The sequence below is a fragment of the Passer domesticus genome, chromosome 1 (assembly GCF_036417665.1).
Source record: "Passer domesticus isolate bPasDom1 chromosome 1, bPasDom1.hap1, whole genome shotgun sequence".
NCBI classification, from domain to species: Eukaryota; Metazoa; Chordata; class Aves; order Passeriformes; family Passeridae; genus Passer; species Passer domesticus.
Genome location: NC_087474.1, coordinates 93642940 through 93663871, shown reverse-complemented (window position 1 = coordinate 93663871; position 20932 = coordinate 93642940). Strand labels below are relative to the sequence as shown.

The 20932-nt window shown below is 36.5% G+C and overlaps 1 long non-coding RNA gene across 1 annotated transcript; it reads left to right on the top strand.

Moving 5' to 3' along the window:
- Positions 1 to 3800: 3800 nt before the first annotated feature.
- Positions 3801 to 7078, top strand: LOC135288813 (uncharacterized). The gene is made up of 3 exons (XR_010351729.1): positions 3801 to 3839; positions 4237 to 4320; positions 5425 to 7078. It is a non-coding gene; the product is annotated as an uncharacterized LOC135288813 (long non-coding RNA).
- The last annotated feature ends 13854 nt before the right edge of the window (positions 7079 to 20932 follow it).

The window sequence follows — 20932 nt, the reverse complement described above, 5'->3', positions numbered from 1 at the left end:
GTATTTACCAGCCAGAATTATGTTCTGTTTATGTACTGCTCCATTCCAAATAATTCCCAGTGTAACCTGCCATTGCCAATTTGACTTGCACTGATCCAATTAATTAAAAAAAGAAACCTCTCCAAAACCTAATCTAAGTTTGTTTGGTTTGGTTTGGTGATTTTGGTTTTTTTTTTGTTTGTTTGTTTTTGGGTTTGTTTTTTTTTCAGTGATTCAAGGCAAAAAATATATTTTATACTGACTCCAGGGGCATGTAAACAGTAAAGTTACAGTGAAAAATGCAAAATGTCTCTGTAATCTCAGCATCAATAAATGTGTCTTAGATATTTCTTAAAGGTAAATTTTCAGTTAAGATATTAAACATAAAATAAGTTTATGGAATAATTTAATCGATAAACTGTAAATTAGATTTATATGTTATAAGTATTTTTTTTTAGAAAGAGCTAGAAGTACATGCCCCAAACAGTATAAAGCATTAGGCACAATGATCTAATAAAATCTATCTTCTGAAATAATCTTTCCACTGCCTTCTAAGACTCTTTCACTGCTATGAAATAGCTTTTAAAACCTCTTAGTATTGCACAATACAACAAAATGCTATCTACATGCTGAATATATTGCTTTGATGTATTTTTCATTTATTTCAAAACAATATATTCTGAGATATAAAGTCCAGCTGAGAGGATTTTACAGGGCAAGGAAGAGTTTGTCATCATTACAGGACTTGGCCATATAGTTTTGCAGTTCTCCAGAAATCTGTAGTGATTCATGCTCACTAAGGTGAAGTACAACAAAATATTAACATATCCTTTACATAAAGAAAGAGGCAATACAAGATAGAACAGATAAGAAGGCATCATTAAACAGGCTGACCACAAAGGGACCATGATTGGTAAGGTCCCTTCAACTTACTGATGCACATCATATTTACCATAGGTGTAGACATGCTCTATGGAAGTGAGTGCTGGGAAATCTGGTCAGTTTGGGCCTCTGCTTGTCCAAGCAAAGTTAGGTCTTGATCACATTTTGCAGTTTGAAAGTAATGTGGTAGTTTAGTCTAGTATAAGTACACTGAAGAAATTAATCAGGTATGCTATGTATGTGTGGGACATACATTTGACTTTCCCTGCTTGAAATTATAAATGGTTTAATAGAGAACACACAGGAAGGAAGGAAGGAAGGAAGGAAGGAAGGAAGGAAGGAAGGAAGGAAGGAAGGAAGGAAGGAAGGAAGGAAGGAAGGAAGGAAGGAAGGAAGGAAGGAAGGAAGGAAGGAAGGAAGGAAGGAAGGAAGGAAGGAAGGAAGGAAGGAAGGAAGGAAGGAAGGAAGGAAGGAAGGAAGGAAGGAAGGAAGGAAGGAAGGAAGGAAGGAAGGAAGGAAGGAAGGAAGGAAGGAAGGAAGGAAGGAAGGAAGGAAGGAAGGAAGGAAGGAAGGAAGGAAGGAAGGAAGGAAGGAAGGAAGGAAGGAAGGAAGGAAGGAAGGAAGGAAGGAAGGAAGGAAGGAAGGAAGGAGATTGGATGAGAAGGCAAGTGAGCAGTCCTCTTTTAGATTAGCACACTTTATCTTTTGTGACTCCAGTCCTAATGCTGGACTTTAAAGCAATGAAATTTTGACAAAATAAGACAGTCAACAAACTTATGCATTGCCTTTTCTGGGTGGGGTAAGCTTTCCCAAAACTCTAATTATGAAAATTTTGAAGACCTGGTATTACTGTATATTCAATCTACAGAAAACATGACAACAGAACTCAGATTAGGAAGAAAAGTGACAAGTGGGCAGAAGATTTTTTTTAAATCTCTGGAGAAAAGGAGCAATAGCTTTATAAGAAACGTGATGATTTGAGGGAGTTTGAGCTGGGGAATATGACCTTTTGAAAGAGTTAAGGCTGCATAAATTGCACCTGTGTGAAAAAACCAATGTAAATTATTCTTCTCTCTCTAGTTTTCAGACACATGGAACTAGAGATGGACTGACAAGAGAGAACAGACAACTGCTGGGTTATGGTTGCACGTGTAATATCTTTCCTCAAATAACCTGTAGTACCTCTGTAGCCAATATGATATCTCACCTTCTTTTATTAGCCTCCTGTTGAAGTGATGCATAAAATGCTGCGCTACAGAATTAATACCCTAGAGTTACGTTATTTTGGGGTCACTTAGTTGGGAAAGAAAAGTCAGAAAGGTGGTTTATTGGTTTGCCAAACTGTCTCTATTTTTATACAATTTTTGGTGCAGTGAGGACTTAGAATAATATCATTTATCACGAGTGTATAGGTAGAAAATAGAATTAGTACTTCTTTGCTGACAAGGATGTCCTATAGTCTTTCCCAACCTTTTTTTTTTATTTTCTGTGAGGTCTTTTCCCCCATTCTCCTCACTCCCTCTTCCGTCCCCTGAACTAGGCTATTGAGATAACAGTAAGTTTAAAATAAACACTGCCTCCAATGCAAATTTTCATTACTGTGATCAGTTTAAGTCATGACAATGCCAGGTGGGAGACAAAAAATCACTTATGGAGTTGACTTGTTTTACTTTTTTTTTGTTTTTGTGCTGTTTGCTGTTTAAAGGAAAACATTGACATCCATGAAGATTCTACTCAGTAAACTTAATTTAAGAACACATTCTATAATGTCTGACTTCCCAAGAGGCAGGCAGGATCCACACCGTAAAATTAGAATGTGTTATTACTTTGTTTTTCCCTCTTACCTCCATGCTACCCCCTCCTTGTCTTCCCTCCACTTTTCTTTTATATCTTAATAAAGTAGTACTTAGAGACTGTTTCGGCCTCTTTCAGAAAAAGTATCTTTCCTCTTACTTTAATCATCACTTCTTCACCATTCTGTTAATTGATTTGTTCTCATCAATTTGGCAAGAAAATCATTTGTCAAGAACAATTCTTCATGCTTGTGTATTTTTTCAGCCTAACTTTGAACCAAAAAAAGGCAGTAATTTTTAAAGATGACCCTCCAAAAACTATGAAGACCATAGGTCCAACAAAACTCTGCTCATAAAACATGAGCCACTGTTGCATGCCAGTGGTTAGTGAAACATCCTTCTTCTTAGGAGGTCTCTGATTACAGCACTGATCCTTAAATTCATGCTTCAGAGGAAATAACCACAAGCAGTGTTGGTCCTTATGGAAAACACCCTGAATGAACTAGGGAATGAATTTTAACAAGAAAGGTGCAACTCCTCATTGTTGAATTTCAGCTCTAATAGATTATGGATAGTCATCTCAGTATTGCATTTGAAGGGATAGCAGAATTTTATAGCATGCATTCAACATGAAGGCTTCTGATATTGTCAGCTAGCAAGAAACATAATGAGACATTTAACTGGAGACATGCTGTCTGAACTGCAATTGGACAGGAGAACTTACCTGCTTAGGGTGTGGCACTTCTTCTTTTGGGAGAAGAGAAAAGAATGCATTTATTTAAAGAAAATAATACATATGCTTACGTATAAACCAAATAGCAATTATTATATTTTTTTCCAGGTTATTTTGTAAAACTGATCTGGTTATTTTATATGAAATAGGAAAAAGGAAGAAAATTGTGCAACTGTTGGGGTTTTGGTGCAAACTGTGCAAACTGTTTTTTGGTTGGTTGGTTTTTTTGTTGTTGTTGTTGTTTTTTGGGGTGTTTTTCTTTTGTTTTGTTTTGTTGTTGTTGTGTTTTTTTGTGGGCTTCTTTGCATTTTTTTTTCTTCTTGTCCAGGATTGTTCATAAACAGAAATATATCATTCCTGTGGAATTTTCTTGCATGCTTTGTACATAAGAGAATTTTTTTTCTTTTTTCTGCAGCTTCCCTGAATCATTGTGATTTTTTCCCCTCAGAAAGGTAAGGAATCTTCATAATTTAAATAAATTTCAAAAGAAAATGCATAGCGTGAGCAAATTTATTTGATCTGAATGTCAGGACATCTGCAAGTGACATCCTTAAACAGAACATGTGCTCATCAACAGTGCACACAAGTAATTAAACTCAAGCCTAATTTTCTTAAATGTAATTGAATTTCATGGTGTGTGGAGTATTGTTAACTTACCTACCAGGGGTTTCAATAAGCTTTGGCAGCATTAAAGACAGCATGTTTATACCATCACAGTGAGAAGTTTAAAAAGTCACTGATTCCCTAAATGTTAAAACATATAACAAGCTGTTTTGTCATTTCTTTTGAACAGTCAATTCACATCTCTACACAAATCCCCTTGATGCAGCTATTTTTTTTTTTTTTCAGTATCTTCTGCTTGCTAATGGGGAAAAAAGTGATAATTTTGCTTCTGCAGAGTGGCATTCTGCTTGCAACTGCCCTCAGCAGCAGGTAAGAACTCTTTATGAATTTATGTGTCCTTTCTCCTGGTGAGTCTTTGGATATGTCACTGTTCTTCAAGAGCCACTTAAAAGTGGACCAGCTTGTGACTTAGATTATATCGCTGAACATTTTGAGCTGAAAAATGACATTCAAGGGCATATTTTTTCTTTTGCCTTTACAACAGCTTCATGACTGGAAGACTTACAAATATTGTGAGATGAAATACACATGATTTGAAGTACATATATTTGTTATGATATATTCAAGATGCTGTATTGTCCATAAGTCTTTTAATTTCCATTTCCCCCACCCTCCCCACTATAGTAAACTATGATAGTTCTACTTCAGAAGTAAAGTACCATCTTCTTTTCAGATCTGCCTGGAGAAATAGTTTTTGTCCTAGATATGAGAAAAGAGAATCATGAGTTTCTACTTTCACAGCAAATAGTAGCAATTTTTAGGCAACTTTTGAGTGGATGTGATTTGCACATCACAGCACTTACAAGGCCAAAAGTAACAGAAGGTGAAATATGGCAACAGAACTAAATGGCAAACCACATACCCAATTTATTAATAACTCTCAGGCTTATTTATATCCAAGTGCAACTATACTACAGATCAGATTAATCTGATGATCAAATGGAAACACTAAGATGGAGGGGAAACCCATGGAAAACAACGTGACTATAAATGGCCAAATATATCAATATTAGCAATATTTGAAATTATAGATAACTCTCCCACCACCACAACTCAAAGAAGCTGACAAGAGGAGCTTAAAACTTTGTACCAGTCTTGGAGTTTCAACATCATTGACATAAGTGAAACTTGGTGGGATGTGTCCTGTGACTGGAGGGCCATGTTGGATTGGATGGCTCTTCAGGAGGGATAAGCAGAGCAGAAAAGGCAGAGGTGTGTTGCAATGATAATGGAAGGGCTGGAACATATGGAACTTACAATTGTGAATGACATGGCTGAGAGCCTCTGGGTAATGATTAAGGAACAAACAAATAATATAGATGGGATGTCATTGTGGGAGTCTAATGTAGACTGCCTAGCCAGGACAATGATGCCACAGAATTATTCTAAATTAACTGCCCTTGTCCTTATCAGGGATTTCAACTTGCTGGAAATTGACTTTGAGCATCACATCTGACATGAACAGATGCAGAAGATTCCTAAAACACCTGGATGACAACTTCATGGTACAGGTACTCAGAGACCTGCCTAGAAAAGATATACTGCTTGATTTGCTGCTTGTCAGCAGGGGAGGTCTTGTGAGTGAAATGGAGATTGTTGGCCATCTTGGCCACAGCAACCACAAAGTGACTGAGTTTAAAATTTCTGTTGACACGAGGAAAAGTGCCAGGAAAATTTCAACTCTGGGCATAAGGAAAGCAGACTCCAAGCTGCTCAATGAAGCAGTGAGCAAGGTTCCTTGGAATAATGTTTTTGAAGGTGATGAAATCCATCAGTGCTGGTCACTTTTTAAGCACCACCCCCTACAGGCAATCCCAGAATGTCAGAAGTGAAGCAGACAAGGAGAAGGCTGGCTTGGCTGAACAGAGATCTTCTCTTGGAAATAAAGCAAAAAAAGAAGGTATATGCCCAGTAGAATTAAGGACAGGTGATGTGGGAGGAATACAGAGATGCTGCTTGCCACAGGGAGAAAATTCACATGGCCAAAGCTCCACTGGAGTTGAAGCTGGCCAGAAATGTGGGATGGAACAAAAAGAGGGGGTTTTAAATACATTAATGGCAAAAGGCAGTACAGAAATTGCATCTCCCAGGATGAGGATGGTCATCCCAAAAACAGGGACGTAGAGAAGACAGAGATGTTAAATTCTTTCTTTGCCTGTGTCTCCAGCACTAAGGGGTTGTCAGTGGCCTGAGTTAGAGGACTGTGGCTGTGAGAGTGAGAGAATACCAGTTGATCCTGAAGTTGTGAGAGATCTGCTACTCCACCTGGATCACTATAATTCTATCGGTCCTGATATGATTCATCCAAGAATACTTGAAAACCTGGCTGGCACCACTGAAAGGCCTCTCTTACCAATTTTTGAGTAGTCTGGGACTTCTGAGAAGGTCCCAGTTACTGGGAACTGGCTAACAGTGTCCCAGTTTTCAAAAGCAATGAGAAGGATGACCTCGTAAACTACAGGCCTGTAAGTCTCACTTCCTTCGTCGGTAAGGTTATTTACAAGATCGTTCTAGAGGGTATTGAAAAACACCTGAAAGGCAACACAGTCATTGTTCACAGGCAGCATGATTTCATGAAAGTCCTGCTTATTAAACCAAATTTCCTTTTACAAATTTCCTTTTTGGAATGCCAGTTGATATAATTTTTTTGGATTTTAATAAAGTTTTCAATAATGTATCTCACAGGATCCTTCTGGACAGAACGCCCGGCACACAGCTGGATAAACATATTGATAGGGGATGGGTCAGACATAAAGGGTTATAGTTTAAGTATACACAAAGTATAGTGGGGTGACATCAGACTGGCAACTTGTCACTAGTGGGGCTTCCATACGACTCCATCCTCTGCCCTGTGCTCCTCAAAACCTTCATAAATTACTTGGATGCAGGACAGGAAGGGATACTACGCAAGTTAGCAGAAGATACTAAAAGCTTCAGTAATAAATGACATTTTTGTTTGAAGTGGTGGCATTTTATGTAGCATGAAGGGATTATATTTAAGGTAGAAAGACAAATTAGTCTATCAATATGAAATTGTGAACTGGAAAGTGTTGAATGTTTTTTTAAAAGAGAGAATAAGAGTATGCAGTCTGTAAAGGAAAAGTTCAATGCAGTATTTTTTGAATAAAAGACTGTGTGGTTTTACTAAAATGGCTACAAATAATTGGTAAAATAATAGAGAGTAAGATGCCTTAGCTTCTAAATTGGATGTTTAATGGAAGTCTCCTGAAGATTACAGGCTATGCACTAAGAGATACCCAGTTTCTTATATGCTTTGTCAGCCATGCATATAAATTACATCATCTGAGTATAATTCAGAAAGGTAAGAAACTCTTCCACCTCCGTGAAACAAAAGAGCAGCAAGAAACAGCTCATCATCCAGAAACACAAATCTTTTATCTTGTGTGTCCTAATAACTTGATCTTCCTCAGTGACTTCCATAATCCCTAATGCTCCAATTGCCCAATTCACAGCTTTATTCTCTTTTTCAGTTTTAAACCCCCAAAAAGACCAAGTTAAATCAACAGGGCAGAAACCTACTAAAACATTTCCCCTGCAATATTTATAATTCTCTTCTGTTTGTGAAGAGAGCTCAGTGTTAGCCTGGGGAATCTGTTGTCAGCCTGCCGTGTCTGTTTGGTGTGCATTAGCCACAGAAGTTCTGCTCATTTTTTACTGAAAACTGTTAATCTCTGGATGCCACAGTCATGATCACTGAAGTAAGGTCAGGAAGCAAATGTCAGAGGCTTTATTCTGTGTAGCAGCATCTGACAAAGAAGTTCATTGTTATTGTTGAAAAAAAATCTAGTGTGTTTTTGAAAAATATCTATTCTATTTAGATACGCCAGTCTTCACCACTTCTTGCCACATCAGAGTGCAGCTGACAGAATGCCAGTGGTTTATAAAGGCTGTGCAGAGAAGCAGAAAGATCCAAGACAATGCTTGTAGCAGCATCTGATTAACTACAAACAAAATATACTCTCTCATAATAAAAAATCAATAAATATTCTTCAGAAATCTCAAAACAGCCTGAGACTTCACAAATAATGGAAATATTTTCCTTTGTTTGTTTGTAGGTTTTCCTGGATCATAGGATTCTTTTTGTCTTTGGAAACTACTATAATAAATTATAAAAGTATCCAATGTAATTACTTACATATTTGCTATTTGCAGAAAACACATAATTTATTGTAATTGGGATTGAGTTTAGGAATACCAGAATAAATAAGAATAGCAGTCTTCATTCTATAAGATAAAGACAAACTCCTATACTTCAAAGCTGTAGAGAAATATCTTGTGTGACTCGGAAATAAAAGATACTACATTCCTTACCTTGAGCAGAGTTAATACCAGGCTGCCTATGACCAGATTGTGCAAGTTTGGCAGATGGTGGAAAGTGCTACATATGAAATTTCCATAATTTCACCATGGAGGGCGGTCTTTGATGTAAAAGAGGAATCACTGTTGATACCAGGTTCAGAAATAGTGATGTGACACAATACATTTTTCTCCATGATTAAATTTGCAGTCTGCCTCTGTCCTGGGCTAATATATGCTCCTTCTGAGACATAAGCAGGAACTGGACAAAACATGAAATATTAGGCCTGAGGAAAACAACTTTTTTCATAAAACAGGATTGTCCAGCATGTGATTATGTCTTGTAAAGTATACATTAAGACTTCTATAATGGATTTTTTTTCTTGAACTCCACCGTTAGAGCTTGTTCTCCCTGTTGCTGGATGTGCTCCAGATGTTAACATTGCCATTTGTTGCTATGGAAATCAATGCCAGAGGTTGCAGGGCTGGTGAGAATATGCTGGGTAAATCACTTAATGGAACATGACATTGTCAGACATCTATTATCTTTCATTTATGGTAGTTTAATTTTCTCTCTTACCTTTCTGGGCTGCTACCACTTACTGCTTAATAGCCCTGGTACAAGTATTTTTTAATGTATTGTGGCTTTATCGCAAACCTTTATCCCTCTATTATTCAGATGCTTTTAACCCAGGTTTAAAATAAGTGGACATTACAAGGAATGGACTCCCATCTTACAGGACTCTGTGAACTTTGTATGAACTAAATTTTCTCAGGGAAATCAGCTGGGAGCAAGTACATGTATTCCAGACAAATAGGTAATTAGTGTGTGGTGTTTATAGATTGTAAAGTAAGTTAGGCTGTTATACTGATACATTAATACAGAAAATAAATTTAAATTTCCATTTGCCCTTCAATTCTATATATAGTGCAATGAAAGAAGGCAAAAAGTTAGTGATAATAGTGTATGGTAACTAGGAAAAAGAAGTATTGGCTTTTAAGTTCCTAGTACAAACTTGTGGAATGTGAAAGTGCATTGTGTTTACTGCAAAAAGGAAGGAACTTAAATGGGAAAAGGAACAAACATGAGCAATTTAAAAAATATTTGTTTATTTTTAAGAGAAGAACCAGTCTTTTTTTTTTCTTTAGCAGAAGCTAGAAAGCCATCCTTAGATGAATGAGAGATCTGAGAATTGTTCTTAAGAACCAGTAGTTTTTCTTTTTGCTCCTTTTCTTGTTCATTCTTCCATCTTCAAGGCCATGTTCTCTGTAGGGAAAAGTGTTGGAGTGACACTAAAATAAGCTCTTCTGATGTTCTTCACAGCTAAGAAGCTGACTGCTATTAATCTTTGACTTCAAAACAAGAAAAAACTATATCTGCTGTCACCTAGCAAGTACAAAAGCATCACATTAGCTGTAGTGCAGACTAGTCAACCATTATAATGTCTGGAATAAAAACTTATATTTTTAAAAATTTACATTATCATTAAAATCCAGTATTTCTTATATGTCAACTCTGTATAAATCAAACAATATATTGAGTAACTATTCTCATTAATCTCTCTCTCTCCCTCCCCCTACTTCTTATTGAAATATATTGTAAGCCTGATATACAAATCCAATGTAAACCTTGCCAATTGCCTTATTTTATTTGGATATTCCAAAATTGCCAAATGCTTTATTCTATCTGGATGTTCTAAAGTTTGCAAGTAAAATTTATTTTTCATTAAACGTCCTGAGAACTTTGTGTTTTCTCCCACACACCCCCCACAGCATGTACAACCAGATTCCCGTGAATCCACTGGGTGGGACAGGACGAATCCAAAGCAGAAAATCTCCAGCTAGGAAATAAGTCAGGCCAACCAGACCAGAAATAGCTGTCCCTAGCTAACTCTCAAGATGAGAACCAGAAGACCAACTTCCTCAAGTAGTGGCCTTTTACGCAACCTGGGTAAAAAACAGGAGGAATTGGAGCTCCATGTCCCGTCAAAAAGTTATAATATTGTAGGAATAACTGCAAGATGGTGGGACAAATCACATGACTGGTGGATCATGGTGGATGACTCTAGGCTGCTTCATAAAGAGAAGAGGAGGAGGAGTCAAAGTCATGCCCTGTGTTAAGGAGAACCTTAAGCGTCTAGGAGGAACTGCGGCAATTGTAAAGTCCCTATTGGATGTCTCTGGGTCAAGATCAGAGGGGGATCTTACAGTGGGCATCTGCTTCCAAACCAAGATAAGCCCAAGAAAGTAATAATTGGGTCATTTAAGCAAGTTTCAGGTCAACAGAACCTGGTTCTTGTGGTGACTTCAACTAGCCAGAAAAATCAAGTCACCCTGGAATATTCCTGGATGTGTAGAGTGCTGCTTCCTCATACACATTAGATATGCCAACAAGGAATGAGTTGCCACTGGACTTCCTACTCCCAAACTAAGAAAACTTGCTTTGTACTAATTCAATTCATGATTGCCTTGGCTGCACTGATCTCTATGTTGTGGAGTTTGGGATCCTGATGAACATGCTGAAGGAGAGAACCAAGACAAAGATTACAGATTTTAGAAAAGCAAGCTTCAGCTTGTTCAGAGCTTGGCTGAGAGGGATTCTGTGGCAATCTTCCATAAACTGTAAAGCAGCTAGAGAGTGCTGAGAGTTTTTGAAGAACACTTCTGGAAGCACAAAAGCTGTGGGACATCTTTAGAAGAATTGCAGCAAGAGATCCCAACTGTGAGCTTCTGAGTCTGCTAAAACCCAAAAGAGAAGGGCACCAGAGATGGGAGAGCAGACAAATACCTGTTGAGAGCTACAAGGCATTTCCAGAGCATGCAAACGAGAAGTTAGAATTCAGATTGAATTAAAATTAGCCAGAGATGTCAAAGACTACAAGACGGTTCTTCAAGGATGTAAACCACAATCAGAAGCAGAAGGAAAATATTAACCTGCTGACAAAGGGAAGAGGAGACTTTGTTCCCAACACTGAAAATGCAGTTTTTCAACACTTTCATCTCTGTCTTTATCAATACTGCTGGGCTCCCAAACTTGGGAACAAAAATCCACGTTGATGTGAATACAGCAACTTCCATGAGGAGTTGGTGTGTGAACTATTATAAAATAATTCTTCTCTAGCAGATAAGTTAGGTAAAAAGAATCAAGGAAAAGTATTTTATCAAGATGATGCATTTTGGCTCTGGAAATAAAATACTTAATATTTTCATTGAAATTCAATTATCTGAAGTAAACTTTACAAAATTTGATTAAGTACTAATAAACATAAATGGAATGAAATACTTTGCCCCAAATTTATGCTTAGGAAATATCTCACAAATAATTCAGCATTTCTGCCCTGAAATAGTCAGAGACTAACCTGATAAATCAGGAAGTATTCAAATACCTACTTTTTCCCTATCCTGTATTGTAAAAAACAAACGACCAGAAAGCCCTTTTGTTAATTCAGTAGTCAAATTACCAGTCTTTTATTTTTTTTGGGTGTGTGTTAATTCTGATGCCAAAGAGAAGGGAAAACAGAGACCTTTGATTTAACATATGAGTGTCAGTAGAGGCTTCTTTCATCAGAAACATTGCCAATCAGGATCTTGATTTTTAATTCCGTCCAAGAAAACAAGAAAAAAACCCCAACATTATTAAAATCTAACAGGTTACAATAGAAATATAAAGCAAAAGAAACAGAGTAGTTCTGATAGTATGATAAAGTGAAAAATTAGATAAATAGTAGTCAGATGGCTGGGCTGCTTATCTTGGCTGTCTGTGGGAGTAGGCATTGGTGTTCTCTTTGCCTGTAGACTTAAGACAAAGGTGAGTTTTTGTGGTAAAACTTGAAGGAATCACTGAAGTACCTATAATGCTAACCCTCAAGCACATGTAAAAAATTCGAAATGGAGGATGAAATTTAGTTATAGTTATTTTGTTAGGGAAGATGTCAACTTCAAGATTTGTTCTAAAGTAAAAGGGAAAGATTAGCTGTTAGCAAAGATATATTTTAACAGAGTTGTGCATCAAGAAATATAAGTGAAAGAGGCAATGATGTTGAAAAATGAAGCCTGTAGAGGTTCATCTACTGCAGCAGCTGTCAGTCTTCTTTCTGGAGACTTCATTGAGTGGTGTTGTCCCACATTCCTCCAAAACCTTAGTCATTCTGCTAAGACATGGTTTTGAAATTAAACAGACATACTTCCTGCTGGTGGTTGGAAGAATTATATTCTGTATGAAAACCACACATTTTCATTAGCCTGTCAAATGAAGTCACAATGAAGCCTGTTGGTTCTTGTTTTATTAGTGTATCTGGAGCAGTTTTTGGGAATACAGAACTCCAAAGATTGTATTTTTCTTTTCAACATAAATTAAGACAAGCATAATTGCTTAATTTCAGGACAAAACTAACTCAAAAAATTGTTTCCTGGCTCTGTTCTACCTCAAAACTTGAAAGCGTTGCTTTTCTGATGTTTCTGACCCAATTGCTTTTCCAGTGTTTTGGTACAATTGCATTTCCATATCCTCCCAAGTGAAAGTGAATTCAAACAACAAAAAGAAATCTAACAGACTGGTCAATGAAATTTTAGAATTGTTTTTCTGTCTATCATGATATATTTGTGCTTAAATTAGCAGTTAAATATGAGTTCCTTCAAGAAAAGATTTTTGGGTTTATGTAAAGCAGTGCTTTCCAACTAGAAAATTCTGGTTTATGTTTGTAACCCAGCTGTAACTGGCTTTTTGAAGACTTGGCAAATGGGAAAATGAGAAATCTAGAAAAAATTGAAGGCACATGGCTTTTATTACTTTTTTTGGTAGCAACCCTTAGACTCAAGCACTTCATGCATCGTCTATGTCTACTCACTGAGCTCATCTTAAGCCTTTGCAGCTCATCCTTATTGCATACCTATGCATATTTTCTTTCAGCTAAAATTGAGAATAGTTTTAGGTTTTTCACCAAATGTTTGGAGTTGGCATGATGTCTGGTTTTGTATGTAAAAGATTTCTCTTCCCTTAGGACAGGTTTTTCCTTGAACAAATGTCAGGCTGAAATATAAGAATTCTGTGGCAGGAGTTTTTGTTTCCCCCTTTCCCTACCAGAAACCCTGAGTGAAAACCATGAAAGAATAGAGCAGCATTATTATTAATTTTTTATTTTAAGATAGAGAACAGGTATTTAATTATTCCTCTATTTTTGTAAAGCTCAGAAATTGAATTACCTCCCTGTATTATAAACCCTACAAGATGAAACTCTCTATGGTAGGAAATATGCTTTTCTCAGGGATTTTTTCCTAGCATTGATTAATAAAACACATATATAGAATAGAACACTTATAGTTTCTATAAGGCAGAATACTTCAGTGCTGCTAAGCCAAAAGCAAATATTCAGTCATCAGAAAACCTGAGTGAGTGTTTTCTATCCTACCTTCTCCTATTAAAGTTATCCACTTCTAAACAGCTTTCATGATAGCAGAATATGCTTTATTTCTCTGTTTTGTGAGTAGCCTCTCTTCTGAAGGCTATCTCAATAATAAAACAGTGTCTCATAGTGTTTACTAGAGAGGGGAAGAAAATGATCTTTGATGCTCTTTGAATATTTCCATACATTCTTTGCAAATAAATAATTGTAAGAACATAAGTACATCTAGTATTCTAAATACTGCTTCAGTATATGCATCTAGTTTGCTTTTTTAAACTATTCTTTCTCAGTTCTCTTCTTTCTCTTCAATTAATTTCTGGAATTCTAGGACAAAGATCAGCCTTCTTTTCTACCAAAATCAAATCAATAATTTTTACAAATTGTATCAGCAACAGGAATTTATGGTATAAATTTTGGTACCTTGATATTCAAATTTTCCTTGTGGATGTGCAGTTTTGTGTTTTGTTGGGGGTTTTTTTTGTTTGATTGGTTGGTTGGTTTGGTTTGTTGGTGGTTTTTTTTTGTTTGTTTTTTTTTTTTTTTTTTGTGGGTTTTTTTTTTTTTTTTGGTTTCTTGTTTTTTACTTTTGGTAAAAGAAAAAGTTTAATATATGTGGTTTAATATATGTGTCAATAGTTCCAAATGAGACACAGTTTCTGTTTTCAGAGACTAGTTTAAAGAGAATTCATTAAGTACTCTATGAAATTTGCCACTTTCTGAAAATTGCCACTAGTTGGAAACAGAAATATAAAGAGACTACCATAATTCTTTTGGTCTCCTTGTATATTAAGTCAGTCTGAGGAATAAACCCTTGAGACACAGAAATACTCTTATATAGTTATTTTTTATTATTTCTTAAGTAAGCTATCCAGGAATAAAATGGAGCTCAATATTCCAACTTTCTACCTTGTTTTACAACAGTAAAAGAATACATTTTCTTCTGCTTGAAAAATATATCCATGGATTTTTATACAGTTGACAGACACTTGTAAGGACATAAAAGGAATGAGCTATTCTCCCTGGGTAGAGGAGCCCCAGAAAAGCCAAATATAACTGCATAATAGCATAAAGACAATCAATGGGCTGGGAAAATTGACTTAATAGAAAACACTGAAGTAGCTAAATATGAATGAGGGCTTGGCTGAGGAATTGCTTCCAGTGAAGGTCAGGACCAGAAACACCTGAGAAACATAAACACTGCGTGTAGAGAAGAGTTTCATCGTGCAAACTTCAAAGCTTTTTCTTTCCCAAAAGCATAACTGAGAGCAACGCGATAACATTGAGAGAGTATCAGAGAAGGGCTCCACAGTAAGCAATGAGAGGCTGCAAAATAATCTCTCTCTCAAAAAACCCCGAAGTTTACTGTATACTATATACAAATAGTAGAATTAAAAAAAAAAATAAAAATAAGGTAGTGCTGTGGGGGAATAATCCTATATGTGATAGAGGTTCAGAAGCAGAAAAATATCCACTGTCATAAACTAAAATACAAGTTCCATCTCAACATGTGGAACAAATTTTTACATTGATGGTGGCAGAACACTGGAACAGGCTGTCCAGGGAGCTCATAGAATCTCCCTCCCTGGAGACATTCCAAACATAGCTGGATGAGTTCCTGTGTAATCTCTCCAGGTGACCCTCCCTTGGCAGGGGAGTTGGATTGAATGATCTCCAGAGGTCCCTTCCAATCCTAAAACTTCTGCAAATCTGTGGATGTCCCTTTGGTCAGTTTGGGTCACCTGTCCTGGCTGTGTCTCTTCACAACACCCAGCCTTCTCATCAGTGTGACCATACAAAAAGCAGAAAAGGCCTTGACTCTGTGTAAGCCCTGCTCAGCAATAACAAAATAATCTTTACATTATCAACCCTGTATTCAGCACAAATCCAAAACACAGCCCTGTACCAGCCACTGTGAAAAAAATTAACTCTACCCCAGCCAAAACCGGCATACTACGTTCATTTAAAATCCTATATATAAAAGCACAGTCTTACACCTATGCATGAAAGAGCACTAAAAGTCAAAATAAAAGTGAATTGATCGTATTTACTGGAACAACAACTTTAACATGCTTTTGAATATTTTTACTGTACATAATATTTTTTTTTTCCAAGCACATAGAGCTTCTTCTGATGTATTCTGTTGCCTTAATCTGTGATGTCAGAGTATGAAACATTGTGAACTCTGTGCTTTATGTATCAGAAATATCTATGTATCAGCGGTGAGGGAGGCGGGAGGTTTGTAAAATGGAATGTGGATTGTCTAATACTGGCTTTTTTCCCCACCCTTTGAATCCAAATATATATATACCAGTATTTGGAGGTACATAGAAGTGCTGGTGAATAAATTATTTGAAATTTGCAAATATTTCCTGAGATTATCAACTGCAGGGCTGTTATCTGTAATTTGCAGATGGTACCTTTTGCTCAGCCTGGAGTAATTCAATTTAATTAACACTGGGCACACTAATAAATTGATTTTGGATTGCCACACGTAGACTGTTTATGTATAAAGAGTGCTATGGAAATCTTACTGAATTTATTCTGGAAATTTCAAACTGTAAGAAATGTTTGCAGACACATTTTATTGTACCATAGAAAGGAAACCATTGTGTTTCCATGCTGCACAGATTCCAGTTCCCATTTACTCTGGATGAGTTTAATTGTGCTGACCATACACAGCTGTTGTAGCTCCTGAAGGGCATTTTGGGATTGATTAACCATCTGCTGATTCTCACTGTAACAGCTCAGTGACAACAGCATGAAGGAATTTACTTTAGATAATCTGCAAAGATGTGGACACTACAAATAGTCCTTTTCCAGCAGTTGCTCTGATTGGTATTCTGGCTACTGCCATTGTGTAATAGGATTTGGATTCAATCTGAATTTTGGAAGCTTATCTATATTGGGTCTGTGTAAGACATTTAATCTGAAGGTTTAAAAAATTATGTTTGATTTTCTTAAGTGTTAAAGTTTGTAACTTCTTTATGCAACATTATCAACACAAGAATTGATTAAAATGTGTTGTATATTAATATAAGAAAAAGTTATATTTGGAATTTACTAGAATATTTCTAAATTTAACCCTTCATAATTTCACAGGGTGAACAAGTCTAAAAATGCAAGGAGATCTTTTTAACTGAAGCAGAGTTAAAGTGCTAATTTGGAAGAAAAAGGGGGAAAAACCCCCAAACAATGCAAAGATAGCTATTGTGTTACCATGTAACTAGAGACTTGATAGTTCTTATGGCTGTTATTCCAAATAAGATAAATATTCATTCTAAATGAGAGCTGGACATATGGTGCAAAGTTTCCCTTGCTGAGTCCAAAATAGCTGGCCAAAATCTGCAATGTTTTATAAAGCTAGAAATATGTTCATTTTGGCAAATGTGTTTTGACTACTTTCCCTCTCTCTATTTTAAAAGCACAGTATTTTGACGGGAATAGTGGAGGTGCACTAGTAGTTTAAATACACTTTGTTCTTTCCAATGCATAGATTTCAGTATTTCAGAATAATAAAAAAATTATTATACACAAATGCCCTGAATAGCATGCACTGGGGAAAGGTTAGTGATGATTAAAAACTATACACTAGGTATGTTGCATATAACAACATTGTTGCTAATAACTTTTTCTAAAATAAACAATTTATAATTTCAAATGAACTGAGCAGTATAGTACTGCTTTAAATTCTGTGATTTATTATGCAAAAAAAATTGATTTAGACAGCCATGTAGAGTTTAGGTAAAATCATTATGACATAATAGGATTTAAAAATAAAAGATCACCAAACTCTCAGGTCATAGATGCAATTGAAACCTTTTGTCTTTAATGCCATTAATGGCACTCTTGACACCAGTCACTTTCATTCCCACAAAGGCAAAACTGATAAAAGAGAAAAAAGAATCTGTCTTCTAATATTCTTAGGGCTTTTCTATTCCTGTGTCTTCTGGTTTATTGTATGTGTCTACAAATATGCAGGTTAAATATCTCAGTATGACTTGTGAATTGGAGCAGCATAACTCCAACTGGTGCTTAAAGTGGATGGAGTAAGCAGGCATTAAGAAAACTACTCTCCTGTACCTGGGTTTCTGCCAGGGAAATGGCAGAATATGTCACAGTGCAACCTAGCCTGAAATGTGACTGCATCTTATGAGAAACTACAGCACACCTTTGGAAAAGAGCAATATCAATAATGGGTCCATCAATTTATTGCAACCTCGCTACTCTTGTAGAGTCAGGGGGAGACACTACTTCCTGATTTGTTTCATGTCTACATTTAAAAGTTACTACCAAATCATCTCTTGCCTGACTTGCTCTCATAGACACAGTGTGGATTTCCTAAAAAACCAATTACATTTTCAAATTTTGAGTTTTTTTCTATATAATAATTTAAAACCATATTTTCTTACTTTTAACAAGTTCCATTTCCAACTTTGCATCTCATTTTCCTAGCTACTTTATCCAAAATGAAATGCTCTGGCTTGCTACTCAAAATGTGATTGGTTTGATTACCACATCAAAAGTGCTGCTCTTCTTGGTTTAAACTCTACTGAGGGCTAGTTGTAAAGAACACTTTTTTTCCCCATTTGTGTTTGCATGAGCAAAGTATCCCAGCTGCTTCAGTAAGGCTCCATGTAGTTGCGTAGTCATCCAAACAGTTTATAAGATATTAAAAATAATTGCAAACACAAAATCTAAGCTTTCATGACACTGTCAAAGCTGAGAGAAGGATAAAAAAACCCGTGCATTGGAATCTTAGAATCACAGAATATCTTAAGTTGGAAGGGATCCATAAGGATCCAACTTCTTTCTCCTAGCAGTACCCTCGAAAATGACACAATATGACTAAAAGCATTGTCTAGGTGCTTCTTGAGACCTGGCAGCATTGGCACCCTGACTACTTCTCTGGGGAGACTGTTCCTGTAACCAACCATAGTCTCAGTGGAGAACTTTTTCCTAATGTCCCATATGAAGTTCATTTGATGCAGCTTCATTTGATCTGCTTGTGTTCTATTGCTTGTCACTGGAGAGTGTAAATTCATGCCTGGCCCTCCACTGCCATCATTGGGAAAGTGGTAGATACATGAAGATGCCCCTCAGCCTCTTCTTTTCTAAGCTGAACAAAGCAAGTAACATCAGCTGCCCCCTGCAAGCCTTGCCCTTGAGGCTTTCCATCATTTTGGACACCCTTCTTTGGATGCTGTCTAACAGCTTTGTATCCTTTTTCTGTTGTGACCCAAAACTGCACACAGGACTTGAGGTAAATCCTCATCTACCCCAGTACCTCACTTGCCTGGCTGGCAATGCTGTGCCTGCTGCCCCCCCAGCACAGGCTTGGCCCTCCTGGCTGCCAGGGCACTGCTGGCTCTTTTTCAATTTGCCATCAACTCTTCCCTTTTCATGGCACTTCTTTCTAGCATCTCATTCCCCCATCTGCCCATATATCCAGGGTTGCACCATCCCAGGTGCAAAATAAAGAACTTGCTCTTGTTAAATGTCATATCTTGGTGATTGCTTATCTCTCCAGTCTGTCCAGTTCTCTCTGAAGGGCCTCTCTACCCTTGAGATGAGCCATTATCCTCATCAATGTTTGATTTCAGTTTGTTATAGTATCTTTATCATCTAATTGTTCTCACAGAAGTAATGTCTTATGCATTTTACTTCTCTCAGATATGCTGCATCTCAGTTTTAACCTGTAAAATGTTCCATATCTGTTTTGGGAGAGGAAGGGAATGTTTGTGGAACGTGACAATAATTTTGCCATTTGAATGATGGCAGCTTACTAAGATATTTTGTGCTTCCTACTGTTCTTCTGCATTTCCTTATGGGAAATGATGAGTTTTTATTCTAAAATTCTGTTTTCTTGCATAAATTTGTTTGCAGCCATGAGATCTTGATGTAGTGAACATTTAAAATAAAGCAGCCTCAGATTCTCCTGAGCAAGCAGAGAAAGAACCAGTAGGCTGTTATATGATTTGATTTCTTTCTCTTCTTTCTTCTGACTGGTGCAAATATTACAAATGATAGAGAAATTTTAATAATTGCAAAGCCTGGAAGTGATATATAATACACTTACATTTTTATAACTGCTCCCGATTTTTACTCTATATTTTAAAGAAAAGGGTCTGTATTGGTTATTGTTGTGCTTGTTGAAGGCATAAATGATTTTCAAAGTTGCAATGGTAGTAATGGAAAAGGGTTACATTCACTGAAGAAAGACCCTTACTACTACAGTTTGGAGCTTTTGCTGAAAGGAGATTTTGCTACTGAAATTAGACATGAAAAATTCTCAGAGATTAATGGTGTTGCTTCAGAACATAAATGACTAGTTCAGAAGGAGCCAAGAAACTCTGATAAGCTTCAATTTTTCTTAGTGTTGGAGAGTGAAATACACGTCTTGCCTGGCTTTTAAACTTGCCTCTGTTAGTGTAAAACTGTGTCAAAAAGATAGTACAGCACAGAACACTTACATTCTTTCTTCTAAAATGTACTGAGAATTGATTTAATTTGGCATTCCCTGAAAAATGGGATTTTTTCAATAGGAACAGGGTTAGTTTTATATGAAATAACTTTGAAAAACCCCACAGTGCTTTTATCCTGCTTTAAGTGTTTCTGTACTTTAGAGGGAATGAGAGATATCAAAACACAGTATTTTTATTTTGGTATGCAAAAAAGTCTTTTATGCATTAGTACTGTAGTGATAGAAGTTCTCCAGTTTTTCTCCTAGTTTACATGCAAAATATTTGGATTAGAATAAATACTTTTTAAATTGGCCTTTAAGGAAGAAATTTATAATAAATTTGCTGTTCCATGGCATGTATCTAATTCAGCAAAAAACCTGAGAGTGACCTGAGAATTCAGTTACAAGAAAGAACACACTTAAAGTCAGCTTAGCATTTGTAAATAGTGAAACCTGGTGTCCAGGTCACACTTGCACATGCTTACAGTGTGATAATTTCTTTCAAAATATGCATAAACCATTCTAACTATCCACTGTCACTTGTTTTTCCTCTCTTCTTGTTCTTTTATTGCTCCAAAGCTAATCCCCTTTTCTAAATTTTCTAAATTCTCTTTCAATTCATATTTTCATTTTGATTTCCTTCAGTGTTAGGCAACGTTGTTAACTTTTTGTGTGTGTGTTGCCAGTATGGCACTGGTTTTTCACCATACTCCTGGCCACTTTCCAAGACAAACTGATCAGC